Raw genomic sequence first — 11,820 nt, 5'->3', positions numbered from 1 at the left:
CCGCCAGATCTAATATGCGTGGTTTAAATGCTTACTATGATGTGTTTGAAATTCTATGCATGTGTTTAGTATCAATCTGATGGAAATACTTCGGGTGGTGAACAGGTCTTGGTTTTGAAACTGCAATTAGTGAATTTATTAAAGATTTAGAATCATAGGATTTGGATAAGGTGTTGGTTACAACCCAACCTCGCGCCACTGTGCTAAGCCCAGCCCAGGTAAATTCCGGCACGTCATTGGTCCCTGGCTGGGGTCGTCCCACGAGATACCTAGGTATTAAACTTTGGTGTAATGATCAAATCTTTGAGTTTAAACCCCGCTAAAGGGCTCCCGTGGACCTAGTGTCCATGTAACCATTTCCTCTTAATTAGGTAGCATTGACTTTTTCAACATTGTACTTTGTCGTAGAATTAGATTTGTCTTGTAATAAAACTTTCATTGATCTATATTTTGTTGTAGATCCCGTTTATTCCTTCATAAGGTTATTGTACTGTCGAAACGTAGCAGCTCCAAGGACATTTCTCCATGTGGAGTGGGACGCTATACTTCGGGTCAGCCCGAGTGTCAATGGTGTCTACTTAGAATAAAAATATGTTATCGTAAACTGGAACTTAAGCGGGGTGATCAGATCTTTTTGGGTGTAGCTCTCGACATACACCTCTCGCCTCCTATTGCAGTCGAATAGGGGTAAAGTGTATGGGGCTTAGGATCTCATAAGTATGGTACCTTCCAGCAACTTTAACCTCTGATTTATTCTAGACGTCTCTCATATGGGATGGACATGCATAAAGAAACTAGTCGGCCGCATGCAAATCAGTTCTACAAGTAAATGGATATAAAACCCTTGACAGCTGGACTCAGACTTAACCGATATTGTTGGAATATTCATAATAAGAACAGTTTATATTAATTGAGTGCAATCACACAATTATCCTGGGACTAGGGAGGTCTACGACTGAGATCCCATCATAATACGGAAACTTGGTAAATTAGGATGCAAAATGAAATGTTTTCTACAGTCCGGAGCTTAAGGAGCAGAGCACGAGACTAGGATTCCGGTGTTGGGCCTATCTCTGGGTTTTCAGTGGTGACCGGCGTCGTGATTCCCTGGATGCGTAAAATATGGAGTCAGATAAAGCATGAGGTTTGGACTGCTTCTTATCTACGCCTGGATTTGGTAAGAAAAACTTTTCATTTTTCCACAACTCAAGATAAGGGACAAATCTAGCACACTACACATATATGACATCCTTTTGTTGTTTTCGAGTCGACATACTCGTGTAGATCAGCACCGTAGAACGCTGATAAGGGTTGAGAAAGTAGTGGGGAAACATCAGGGATACGACAGAGTTGATGTACAATTCATGGCTTCGGCCATGGATTATTTGAAAAATGTCTTTTGCCGCCTGAGCTAGGAGGCATCACTTCCAAGACAGTTACCCCATGGTCTTGGGATGGTTAAAGTGACGGCAGTAACGTGGCTCAATGTGAACAAAGGGTGGTGTTCCCACCGCTTTATTTCTACAAATCGTATTTGGCACTAACCGGAGAGGTCAGTGAAAGCCTTAAGCACCCTCTCAAAGTAAATGCAATGGTCCCTGGACTCGTAAACAGAGTCCAAACACACGGTCCACAAAGTTAGCTTCCGTAGCTAGCCCCACTACCAACTCCATAAGCATTCCATTGTAGAGCTAGCCATAACAGTGTTTTGGAGGCGAGTTTTCCGGTGACCATGCTAACGTTGTAAGCGCAAACGCTACTCCAGGATGGTCTCCCGAAATCCCACCAGAGTCCATACACAGTTTGTGCTATGCAGCGCCTACAACATGGAATGGTTATGCAGTAATGGTAGTAAAATCCTGAACGAATTCGAGATAACAAACGCATGCTGCAGCCGTAGTCGGCTCAGCTGTTGTGATAACCCGGATGTATAGTAGATTTCCATGGCAACGAGTCCCTCGCGAGAACGCGCACGCGCCACTTGCCCTGGCAAGATCAGCTGGCGAGATAAACAGGCATGAGAGATGAGAGAGAACCCACGTCGTAAGCGACATAGGGATTAAATTCGGATTCCCTCTCATGCATTTGATAGTCCAACTTTTGGATACTTTTATAGCACGTTTGCACTCGTCGCGTAAAACACATGGAAGTCACATACACTGAGCCTCCCACATTGAGCATAGTCTCTGCCGTCTCTCGACCCCCTAATTTGAAGCAATGCCAGAAACTTTTGTAGATGACTTGCACCGTACAGAAGGTTGAGGGTTAAATAATATGTTTTAGCTGTTGTGTGTGCTTATAAAGCCATAGACAGGCTGTTTGCAGGTTGGAACCATTTAGGCTCGCATACAAAGGCTGTCTTTCTCTGCATAGACTTACTAGAGCAGTAGACAAATGTTGTGCTTGCTCGTTGGTTGTGTGCACCGGACAGCTGTTTTGAGGCTAGAGCTGTTTATGTGTGAAACCGCAAAGGCTTTGCTATTAGTGTTATTTACCTGCAACTAAATCTGGTGGAGAGGAATATTTCCTCCGCAGCTACGATCCAACTCATTTAACGCCTTTTCTGGTGGCCTAAGGGCCTCTGACGTCATGAGCTGGGGCGGCGATTGCCTGGTCCGCCGCTAGGAACCAAAGCAACTCCAGCCGCGCCAAATTTAATACGCAGTTCCTGATCCGGAACTGTCTTGTGATAGTCAATTAATTATTGAAATGTGTCGAAGCCATTCCAATACGAAACAATACCTCGCATAGTGCGAGTATTGGTTAGACAAATTGTTCCAGCACATGGGGTATCGATTCAAAGTGAATCGGATCATGGGACATTTCACAGAATAAGTCATGGAAAAACATTTTTGTGTTACATTCGCCAAAGGTTCTCGAAACACATCACGCAGCACAAACACTAATGCCACGGGCTTCCGCCCATTTGAAGTAATGACAGGGCGAGTCATAAGACTCTCCATTGACCTGCATCTCTCCAAATGACTTGAGACCACTGACGGTGGCCACCTCAGCCCACAGCGCTGACAAATTGCCCAAAGCACTGTATGCACAGGCTAAGCTAAGGCAACAGCAATCTAATGTGAGAAGTGACACACACTTAATCCTACTGCTGAAAATTAATTTGTTGCGGGAGATATGAACAATGATGCGCGTGTTTGTGAGAGAAAATACCTTGTCCCACACTGGCACGGCCCATAAAGCTGTGAACAACAGTTGTCTGGCCGTGACCAGGGGAAACTGCGATGTTTTCACTTAAGTGCAATGCAAAAGGTTTAGGTGCTCATCTGATGAATAATCATATTATGTTTCTGTTACAGAAGCTGCGGCCATTCCATGGACGCCGGACAAAAAGAAGACTGTCGGGCCGACACACGTTAGGCCTGACCAAGGGGTGCAGCTCACCCATAACTACGGATGTTGGAGATGGGTTTGGAAATCCTTCAAGGGGCCAGTACACACTGATCTCATTTCATTACATACTAAACAAGATATAGCCTGGCCCTCCGGAGTAGCTCCGGGTCAAAATTGCCACACACAAACGTTGTAATGAAGGCTCCACCCATCCTCCCTTTAAACTCACCGTAGGCTGCACTCCATAGCCCACTAAAGAATTACAAAATGGCATCATGTGGTATCAGTTTAAAACTGCCCACCCGCTAACATTGGTGTTATGCACATACTCTATCACATAAAACATGATGAAAAGGATCCGGAAAAGTGCTACCGCACGTAGGACCTTGTACATAACCTCACACATATAGTCTACAACGACATTGCTTAACCTGTCTTTTCCCCTCACAGATGAGAACCGACGAAAGAAGTGTACTGTGGTGTCAATTGACTCCATAGTAACAATTTGTACACCACACCTCTGATTGCACATGTGAACCAAGAAATGTTTTAATTGACTACCTGTGTTATACATGACCAGCACAATGTCCCACACTTCATCCACACCCACACACAACTGATTAAGGGTAGCATGAACAAAACCTTGTGGCACAATGTCAATTTAGTTATGGCACACATTTCATACATCTCCAACATACTGACTGCATACACTACACACCATGACACGAATGGAGACACATACACATGGCTGCAGTCACGCATCGAAGACCCGATTACTGACTATGGATTTGGACTCGCGGCTCAAGTAAATTCTATGCGCAGCAAAAGAGATTTACTCTCACAAATATCTGGCCTCTTTGGTACAGTCAATTCGGCAGTGAACTCGTACAGAATCAGCGGACAGTCGCAGTACACAAGTTAGCTGGCAAGCCATGTGGCCACTGGATTCCAGCACCTCACTAACTCCAATAAACGAATCATTAAGGCTGTGCGGTCAGAGGCGCAGGCGCTACTGACCACTAGTCTAGCATTATTCAACCAAACCTACAAGCTCGAGCGTGACGCAGCCTATAGACATAGACATTTGCACAAGATTTGTTTACTGCTGCCCCCCAACAAGTTTTAGATGTGCGCGGCACAGAGTGCCTAAGCGTGAGCTGCAAGATCTTATAGTGATCTTGGATTTACATAGGTGGTTTGAATCTGACAAAATGAAAAATGTACAGTATTCTGAGCTATTGACCACTCTGATGTATTCAGGTATTAACGTGGGACCACCTTACAGGGTATATGACTATAGGTACAACTGAGACATTGTTCACCACTCGAATTGTTGCCATGACCAAATATGTCCTCTGTACTTGTAATACTCCTGATTCCAAGTTAATAACCTTTAGGTCACTCCATGGATACTTCAGCTCCGTCCAGGTGTCCAACACACAGGACTGAAGAGCTCCTCACCAGTCCCACCACTCATGCCGCAGAGGCGGCGTACTCACGGTGGGAGTGGATCTTCAGGGGCTGTGTACTCGCCAGCGACCTCATCCTCCTCTTCACGCTGGTCCAGTGCTGCTACTTCAAACACCTCATCCGCTCCTAGAAAAGGGAGTCTGAAGCAGCACTGACGGCCAGCAAATACCTCACGCCCGTTCTTCGTCAGTGACAGCCGGTGGGGGCATTCCTACCGGCCACGAAAGACACTGGACTTTTACCTTCGTGTTCCGAGGGGCCACTGTAAGATCCCCCCATATGGGCCCTGACAAAGGGGCACTGAATTCACAGCGCCGGTGGCTCACGGGCATGGTATTAACATTTGTTTGCGTTTCTTTTCCTTATTTCAACGCCTTTGTTTACAACCTTTCGCCTTTGTTTTACTGCTCTGAGTTTTCTGTTGACTTCAAAGATAAACATTGCATATCTAACATCTGGATCTCAAAAGCACTGTGTGACAGAGGGCCCCCTTCGGGGGGACCGCCCCAAAACCTCCGGTCACCTGTATGCATTGCGCACCTCCCGGCGTGAAAAGCGCGCACCCCCCGGTGTGCGTTCCCAGCGCATCTCGGCCAGCGGCCATTTGTCCCTGCATGCGCGCACCTCCCGTGCCCACGCAGAGACTGAAATTCCCGCCAGATCTAATATGCGTGGTTTAAATGCTTACTATGATGTGTTTGAAATTCTATGCATGTGTTTAGTATCAATCTGATGGAAATACTTCGGGTGGTGAACAGGTCTTGGTTTTGAAACTGCAATTAGTGAATTTATTAAAGATTTAGAATCATAGGATTTGGATAAGGTGTTGGTTACAACCCAACCCCGCGCCACTGTGCTAAGCCCAGCCCAGGTAAATTCCGGCACGTCATTGGTCCCTGGCTGGGGTCGTCCCACGAGGTACCTAGGTATTAAACTTTGGTGTAATGATCAAATCTTTGAGTTTAAACCCCGCTAAAGGGCTCCCGTGGACCTAGTGTCCATGTAACCATTTCCTCTTAATTAGGTAGCATTGACTTTTTCAACATTGTACTTTGTCGTAGAATTAGATTTGTCTTGTAATAAAACTTTCATTGATCTATATTTTGTTGTAGATCCCGTTTATTCCTTCATAAGGTTATTGTACTGTCGAAACGTAGCAGCTCCAAGGACATTTCTCCATGTGGAGTGGGACGCTATACTTCGGGTCAGCCCGAGTGTCAATGGTGTCTACTTAGAATAAAAATATGTTATCGTAAACTGGAACTTAAGCGGGGTGATCAGATCTTTTTGGGTGTAGCTCTCGACATACACCTCTCGCCTCCTATTGCAGTCGAATAGGGGTAAAGTGTATGGGGCTTAGGATCTCATAAGTATGGTACCTTCCAGCAACTTTAACCTCTGATTTATTCTAGACGTCTCTCATATGGGATGGACATGCATAAAGAAACTAGTCGGCCGCATGCAAATCAGTTCTACAAGTAAATGGATATAAAACCCTTGACAGCTGGACTCAGACTTAACCGATATTGTTGGAATATTCATAATAAGAACAGTTTATATTAATTGAGTGCAATCACACAATTATCCTGGGACTAGGGAGGTCTACGACTGAGATCCCATCATAATACGGAAACTTGGTAAATTAGGATGCAAAATGAAATGTTTTCTACAGTCCGGAGCTTAAGGAGCAGAGCACGAGACTAGGATTCCGGTGTTGGGCCTATCTCTGGGTTTTCACCTGTCATTTTAAACCTCCTCGCGCTTCCACTGTCTTCCTTTCCACTTACGCCTACCCCGACGTCCGTTGTCTGTTCTTTTGTAATGTTTGCTACATTGGTTGTTTAACCGTATGAAATGGGAGCTTGCGTAAATTCTACCAGGGAGACTCGAATTTCTCGGCTGTCAAACTTACTAGGCTAACCATCCAATCTCCCTTTTGACAGATCATACATGCGTCATCATTGCCCAGGATCGTCAACCAATCACAACGCGAGATTGGGGATTTCCCCGTTACGCATCACTCAGGCATCGTTCCCTCTCAGCCAATGGATCGCATTCACGTTTGTTTAAAAATCAGTCACTCATTCTGATCTCTGCTTTCCAGTTAAGCCGACTTTGAAGTGGCTGTCCGGCGTTTTCGTTATCAAACATTCTGTTTATTTTCTACCTGGTTATCCTCACCTTACCGCTGCTGGGATGGAATTTCCAACCGCTCAAACGCGTGGCACGCAATCGGTGCTTTCTTATAGCCTAATATTTTCCTCGCAAGGCTTCAATCAATTTGCTTGGCACGCCGCTCCCTGATTTCCCCTACGCTCGTGGATTTGCTTTTGAACTAGCCTGCCTGTGGATGGATTTCCCCGAACTGGTGTAATTCGTGAGTAACCTGGCGGCTTTCCCTTCACTTATCCTGCGGACCAAGGAACGTTTATCTCAGCGAATGACTATTTTTGCAGGGGAGTTGTCCAGGCAAGTCGCCTCTCATGCCTCATACTCGGCTTGTTGCAATGTCTCGGATATCAGTCTCGTCTGGCGCTGGTTGACTGATGGCCTACGTTTCGTTTGCTGTCATTTGGGATAATTCCATGAACTGATTGGAGTGACTTTTGGATCATTCGCTGGGGAAGGGCGGAATCGAAGTAACTGGGCCCGCGGTGCTCTCTCGTTGCGCCTCGCTCACTTAGCCCGGCATATCTGCTCAGCACATTGGTTTTTACGGAGGCGTTATGGGTACTGCGAGTCACCATTTAGCCTACTTGGTCGTCGTCGGCCTCTCTGCTGCGGATGGACTGGTGATTCGCTTGCCAACATTATAGAGCATTTCATGAACCGGTTGGTGTGGCTTTTTTGGAACGTCACTGGGGGTAGGCCTTCAGATTTAAATGGGCTCGCCCTCGCCCGCACGCATAACCCGACGTTAACCTTCTGTGTTTCATGCTGCCTGTCGCGACACCGGACGGAGGACATTGCAGAGCCATGTACTCGTAATCGTCAAACGTATTGTTACAAACGTACTTCCTATGTTCCGGAGCGATGTTGCAAGGACCTCAGCCTACGGGCCGTAGCACCGCCTACAGTTTTTCATTCATGTGGATTCCGGTCGTGCGTTCATCAGTTTGCACTCGCCTATTTTCAATGTTCCGCTCAGTAGCCTATGCCCACAACACAAGCTATTTTACGTTTTCGTTTGCATGGACTGGCCCATGTGGCGCAGGAGTGGCGGTCTCGTTGACTTTTTAGAGTTATGGCTTCGGTTCGTAGGCCTAGACTGCTGGCTCGCACATTAAGCTATGCGCGCTTGCCAATCATCACCTCATGTCATCGCACTGCCTGCAGTTTGTATTGATAGAAGTGTACCTTGCTTCCTCACTCCCGCTTCAAGCCATTCAGGGCTGGATTTAGTTAAAGGGACACTGTGATTTTAGTTGTTTATTTCCAGAATTCATGCTGCAACTTCACTAATGTTACTTTTTTCATGAATACTTGCCCCCACCATCAAATTCTAAGTATTTCTTATGACTGGAAAATTGCACTTTTCTTACATGAAAGGGGGGATCTTCTCCATGGCCCGCCATTTTTGAATTTCCCAAAATAGCATTTTTTATTTATTTATTTATTTATTTTTTTAGCTAAAAAAAAAAAAAAAACTTTACTTGGACCGTACTAGAAAATTGTTTATTACATGGTAAACTTTCATGTGAGACCAAATTTGGCAATAGGCAGCTCAGTTTCAATGAGCAGCGTATTTGCAGTCCCTTTTTTGACCATTTCCTGCACAGTGTACCTTTTAAAGCTCACGCGGGGCTTTCGGCCCGCGCCCGGTCGCCGAGCATCAAGGGACATAGTAGCCTGTCGCAATGCCTTGTCTATTTCGAGTTATTTTGATCACAATGGGCTACATGTACACCGTCCAAATATAAGTAAATAAATGAGTGATATCCGTGGAAATGTAAATCGATGATGACAGTTAATAATCATAATTAAATTATACATGAAACTCGGCCCATGGAGTCCTGTCAGGGTTCTGATCACACCCCATTGATAGCCGTCCATGGGCTAACCCTCTCACTCTGTACACCACTCGTGCCCTTAGGCTTCATTGGAATCGTCAGGTCGCTCGGACTGTGTGTCGGATTGTGTTTGTTTTCTCATATCTGGTGATGGTGGTCTCTGCTGCTTTCCCGTACACTTTCACATACACGTGCATCTGCTGCTCCACGTAGGGCATACGCTACGTAATGCACTGGGCATCGGCCCCAACGTCGGACTGGGCATCGGCCCCGACGATGGACTGGGCATCGGCCCCGACGATGGAGTGGGCTCTGGCCCCGACGAAGGACTAGGCTCTGGCCCCGACGAAGGACTGGGCTCTGGCCCCGACGAAGGACTGGGCTCTGGCCCCGACGAAGGACTGGGCTCTGGCCCCGACGACGGACTGGGCATCGGCCCCGACGTCACCCTGGGCCGGCGACTCCGCATCACCCTGGGCCGGCGACTCCGCATCACCCTGGGCCGGCGACTCCGCATCACCCTGGGCCGGCGACTCCGCATCACCCTGGGCCGGCGACTCTGCATCACCCTGGGCCGGCGACTCAACATCACCCTGGGCCGGCGACTCAACATCACCCTGGGCCGGCGCCTCAGGGCTCGTGCTTTAACGGCGCACCTCAGCATTGCCCTGGGCTGTCTCACCTCAACACCACGGCTCAAAATCACAACTCGGCATCACAATGGGCCATCGCCTCAGCATCGCACTGGGCTGTCGCCCCAACTTTAGCGCCAGTCACCTGCTTGTATCGGTATCCTCATCCATCCTGCATGACAAACTTATCACAGCTACCCACTGGTAGCGAGTAGGAGTTTATGTCTATTTTGATATGCCATTTTTGTTCCGGTGCCGTTATTCAGTGATGTTTCAGCTTTCTGCTCTGTCCCTCTCAGGTCTCGATAACCGGCTCTCCAACTCTCCTCTGTCGTAAGCTCGCACTTTCTGCATTCTCCTGATTAAGGTGCCCCCCTTTTTTATTGCTAGTCTAATCATGCAGTTACCGCAAGTTGTCTCTCTCAACCAACCAGGGCATCCGCCCCACTGCCTGTGTCAATGCCTGCTTTGCACAAGCATTCACCGCGCCACACCGCGTAGGTGTTTATCATAATTGACATGGGGTTATTATTTCCTTGGTCGAGATGTTTTCTTGGTGTTTTATTCATTGTTTGTTTCAGCTACAAGCTCTGCTATCTCCCTCTCTTAGGTCGTGATTACCAGTTGTCTGCCGATTCTCCTCTGTTTTAACCTGACCTTCCTGCTTATCCTGGCCGAGGTGCTTGTCTTTAATGTTAGCTACTCATGCTTTGTCTCAAGCTGTCTCTCTCATCACTCTGGGCAGACGCCCGCATAGTGCGGGCTTTCAAGGCAATGGGCTGCCGGTTGTCCGACGCATGTGCGTGTTGCATTCGGCTCATTCCTCGCTTTGTCATCTTGCTCAGTGTGCTGTTTCTGTTCTGTTAACTCTGTTTCCTTCTTCTCATTCCTCGCCCAAGAGGTATACAGCACGCTCGTTCAGAATCGGCGTGGCCACCACGGCCACTAAGCGGGGTCTGTCCCCTACTGCGATCAAGGCGCTGGGTCGTTGGTCGTCTGGCGCATGCGCTTCCTGCATTTGCCTCACTCCTCATCACGTAATTGAAGCATGCTATATCTGGTCTGTATCTTTATGTTTTCTATTCTCATTTCTGGTGACGGTGGTATTTTGCTGCACCGGCGGCATTCACTCTATCTCTTGGGGGGCTATCGCTCCGGTCACCCGGTCATGTCTGTATTCTATCCTTCTCTCATCTATCAGATTGATTTTATAGTGGTCCGTAAGCCTGTTATCTCCATATTTTGTAACATCGAACCAGCCTGGCTAGTTGCAGTGGTTGTTTATCCGTGATGTCAACTATCATACCATATTACATTATATTATAGCCTACATTCATTCATTCATCCATTCATTCATTTACTCATTCATCACCATGTTCTACTCTCTCCCTTAGGTCACGAATCCGGCTCCCTACCTACTGTACCTAAGTTTTCAGCGCTCTCCTGACCAAGGTGCATCTATCAATCAAATCATAACGCTCTACTGCCTCTCTGCTCTCAGAGCATCTGCACCATCGCCCCTTAACATAGCATCATCATCATCATCATCATCATCATCACAGGGCTCCAGCCTCTGCCGGGCCGCCGCCCATAGCTTAAGCCTCCACTTCTCCTGACCAAGGTCACGGTTCTGGCTCTCCACCTACTCCCGTCACAATCTAAGTTCACAGCGCTCTCCTGCCCAAGGTGCATCTCTCAAGCATAACCTACCGCCGTGCTGTCTCTGTTCTCAACGCATCCGCGCTGTGTCTTCTTGCATAGCCAAAGATACCGACATTATCATCATCACCATCATCACAGGCTTCATGCCTCGGCTAGACTGCCGCCCATAGCTTAAGCCTCAGAACATCCCTATCATTTATAATCTCATTTAATCTATCATCATTCGTCTTCCAACCTATCACCTATCACCTATCATTGTCATCATTATCATCATCATCATCATCATCATCATCATCATCATCATCATCATCATCACCTATCGTCCTTCATTTTCCGTCTATCAATCAATCATCTAACTAACTTTTCATGTCTTTCAGATGGTGTCTCCTTGTAAGCTGTAGGTGAGTTCACTTCTAATCTCTATTTTTGGGGCAGGCTACGCCCGCCTCCATCTCCGCTGGAGGATATGCCGTCCTACCCAGGAGTTCAACGCGAAGGCGGGAACCTTCGCCAAACAGATTCATGCATTTTGTATCAAGTGTAAATTGTTCGCCAAATGGATTCATGCATTTTTGTATCATGTCTATTGTTCAATAAATGTTAATAACGTTCATTTGCCTCTCGAGTCTTCATGGTAGAAATGGGAGCTTGCGTAAATTCTACCAGGGAGACTCGAATTTCTCGGCTGTCAA

At 47.0% G+C, this 11,820-nt stretch overlaps 1 pseudogene; it reads left to right on the top strand.

Moving 5' to 3' along the window:
- The first annotated feature begins 209 nt into the window (after positions 1–209).
- Positions 210–4,803, top strand: LOC134443317 (uncharacterized; annotated as a pseudogene).
- The last annotated feature ends 7,017 nt before the right edge of the window (positions 4,804–11,820 follow it).

This window comes from Engraulis encrasicolus, unplaced genomic scaffold (genome assembly GCF_034702125.1).
Source record: "Engraulis encrasicolus isolate BLACKSEA-1 unplaced genomic scaffold, IST_EnEncr_1.0 scaffold_30_np1212, whole genome shotgun sequence".
Lineage (NCBI taxonomy): Eukaryota > Metazoa > Chordata > Actinopteri > Clupeiformes > Engraulidae > Engraulis > Engraulis encrasicolus.
This window is presented reverse-complemented; position numbering and strand designations above follow the sequence as displayed.